Consider the following 3,817-nt stretch of genomic DNA (forward strand, 5'->3'; position numbering starts at 1 on the left):
TGAATAACATATACAACATTTCCCACCTAGTGACATTCATTCACCAGTGAATTTCCACAGACAGACTTGTATCGTTTCTGTCATGGGGCGCTGAGAAAAAGCGCCCCTGAGTGCAGCCAAATAGCCAGTCATGTAGCTGTTGCTAGGGTAAATTAATAAATATGCGGCCAATCAGGTTCTCAGAATTTTATGGTCTTGGGGCGCTGAAAATTCTGCCCCAAGCCGCAGAAAATACCGCGAGATTTAAGTTTTTCTTTTTCTTTTGAGGCGCGGCCAATCAGAGAGAGGCGCGGTCAATCAGAGTAATGATGGCGAACTTAACGAGCGAAGAGCAGTTTCCACCAAATTCGGTGAGATCCTTATTAATATACCCGTTTTAGACTGTTGTGTTAAATTTCATTTTTAAAACTCTTTTTCTTTGTGTGAACCACTTTGAGATGCAACTTTGCTTGAAAGGTGATCCAGCTGATCATACCCTTTGATGTTGATTATTGTATTTGATACTCTCTTAAGCATGCATGGCGTATTATACAATGGAAATTTGTTCATTTACTTTATCTGTGAAACTGGTGATTTTGAGGAGGAGATTAAACCATTACTGTTAATTGTAATCATCGTCTGACTGTTGATTTTAATTCTTATATTGGACTAAGCAAAGAAATATTTTGTCACATCAGCCCCACCAGGAAAATTTTTCACCAGCCGCCACTGACCCCCACATATGTAGATTTACCATGCACTAAATAAATAAATAGGAGGAACTTTTTTTAGGATTTGACTTCCCTTATGGTCCACATGACTGGTATGGAATGGGTGATTGTGTTTTGATGCACCTCATGTCAGTCATTTTAAGGACACTTTATAATCCATTATAGCTTCTAGGTGAACTATATGGATAAAAACAGGATGGAATTATTAAAATGTGGAACAGACGCAAGTATTAGAGACCTAATCTTCTTTCTTTGTAGTGTTTATTGCACATCCATAAAATAGGCCAGTGTAGAAATAGCTAAAAATGCCTACAGGGCTTTCTGTCTGTCTGAGTATAAGAAAAGAACCAGTGTTTTCACTGTGGTTAACATTAATATATAGTAGTGTGAATAAAGACTGGACTGAAATGAGAGCCAAAAACCTGGCCTTTTGGAAGCAAAAAAAAAAAAAAAAAGACATTAGGGGTGGCGCAAGACTTTTGCACAGTACTGTGTGGGTATGAGACAATCAGGAAGGTATTCTAGAAAAAAGATTTAGCTACTGATCCTGATCTGTTAACTTTGGGAAATTGAAACCATTTCAAAGCAGATGATCTTAATAGTGTTTTGCAAATTCCCCCACCCCCTCATTTTTCTGTAATTTACTACGGTAATGTTTTGTCAGATTTTACACACTGCATATGAATCAGTTGTTCATTGTCATGTTTCATTTCATTTGATTTTAAACAAGTAAAATCCTTAAGCACTATCATTTTATCTCAGCATAGTGACCTACTACTCAGTAAATAGCGCCATCTACCTGCGATTGATGCTAGGAATTAAGATGTGATGGCCCTTTGCTTAAAGTTTTATTGACTCAAATAATTGTCTTGATTGATAATACAGTTAATTGCTGCCACAAGTGATACATTTGTATCATCATTAACCCAACTCTTGAATAATCCCTGTCACAGCTGAAGGTCTTTTCCACTGTTAATTAAGATTACACCTTTGACATGGGCAATGTGCACCTATGGATAAAAAAGTTTAAAAGACAGGGAACCCATCCTTAAAGCCACTGGGGGAACCATCAACTGTCACACTACATATAAACTCTTGCAGTCTCCATCAGTCTTTTATTCATTATATGTGTTTTTTTTTTTTACTCCTTGCACTTTCATAAAATGCATAGCTGTTTATTAGAGCAGTTCTAATCCTTAATATCACAGTCAAAATTTCCTATTTTTGAATGGACCTATAAGTAATCACTAACAATCCATAGGTTTTATGATGAACCATAAAAAAATTTAAATAAAATAGTGTGCAGAAGTTAGCATATGGCTCATGTATCCTGATAATTAAGTCAGTCAGTAAGTAATTTGGTCAGTGAGTCAGTAATTAATAAGACAGGAACAATGAAGCAATCCAGTTAGCAATTAAGTCAGTTCTTAAAATTTGGGGAAAATAGCTGATGTGTTCTTGTAAATCAGTCATAAATTCACATAAGTAAGAAATGAGTAAATCAGTAATTAAGTAAGGGGGAGGCACGGTGGCGTAGTGATTAGGATCCTGGTTTAATTCATATGTGTGCCCTGCGATAGATTGGCACCCCATCCAGTGTATCTTACCCTATACCCTAAGTCTCCTGGGATAGGCTCCAGGCCCATTGTGACCCAGTATACAGAGTAAAGCAGTATAGAAAATAAATAAAGTGGCACAGTGGCTTTGTGGTAAGCACTGTCACTTTGCAGTTTCAGGGTCCGAGTTTGGTTCCCGCTTCGGATCTGTGTGCATGGAGTGCGCGTGGGTTTCTCTTGCTATTTCCTCCCACAATCCAAAAACATGCAGATTAGGCTAATTAGCCTTTCCAAATTGCCATAGTGTATGATAGTTTGTGTGCGCCCTGCAATGGAGTGGTACCCTGTCTAGGGTGTACCCTGCCTTGTGCCCTAGGCTCCTTGCTTTCCGCCACCTTCTATACAGGATAAAACATTATTGATGATAAGTTAGTGAGTCACTAATTATGAAGTTAATAATAATAAAAATAATATGACTTAAGTCAGACAGTAATTAATGTCAGTAACTGAGTCAGCAATTAAGAATATATTAAATTAAATAAGTCAATAATTATGTCAGTCAGTAATTAAGGAATTCAGTCAGTAAAACAACAAAGAATATAGGAAGGTAGAAAGGAAGGAAGCAAGCAAGAAAAGAACAATGGTAAGACTATTTTACTTACTTGTAATGATAAATTCAGTGAAATCTTACCTACTAAATTTCCTCTTGGTAAAGTCTGAATGTGCAGTAACATCATATTTTATAGAAAAACTGCTTTGCCTTTTTAATACATCTTAGAAAGATTTATTTCCAGTTCTTGAGCAAGAACTCTCCAGTGATGCAACTGTGGATATGTAAGGAGTGGGCTTCTGATGAAGGAAAAAAATACCCTTTTCTGTGGAAGGTCTGAACAACTGTCTCTATTTGAAAATGGAAAATCTCAGGTTAACATTTAGAACAACAACAACATGAAACCAGGTTATCGCTTAGTCAAGGAGGTAACGTAAGAGACGTGTGGTTTTTCACAGAGCGGTTTTGCTATTAGTCACGGGTTGCTTTCCAGGAATGCAGAGCTCATCAGTCTGCAAAAGACCTTTTTTTTTTTATAAAAAAAAAAGTATAACAAATAAGATTGCACATAAAATAATTAACGTTATGAGTACAGTGTTTAAATGTTAAAAAAAAAAAATCATAAACATAAACAAATTGTACACTACATTACCCATTACATTCAATACTATTGTTCCTAGAATAAACAACAACCCGAATGTATTCATAACTGAAGACTATAATGAGTTTCACTCCGGCTTGACATATTTTATCCAGTGGTAATTTAATCATCAGGTGAACTGACCTAGTTAAAGTGATTGTTTCAGAGATTTGAGTTTCATTTCTAACAGCCAATACGTACACAGTATCATGGCTAATGCTTAGCTGTGCATTTTATTTATTTAGCTCTCCTGGGTGAACCTACAAATGCTAAATTATAATAATAATAAAAAAAGCTAAATTCTCCTAAAAATAAAAACACATAAATAAAAAGAAGAGTAAGTTTCCAGAGAAATCCAACA

This window comes from Clarias gariepinus, chromosome 2, assembly GCF_024256425.1.
Source record: "Clarias gariepinus isolate MV-2021 ecotype Netherlands chromosome 2, CGAR_prim_01v2, whole genome shotgun sequence".
Lineage (NCBI taxonomy): Eukaryota > Metazoa > Chordata > Actinopteri > Siluriformes > Clariidae > Clarias > Clarias gariepinus.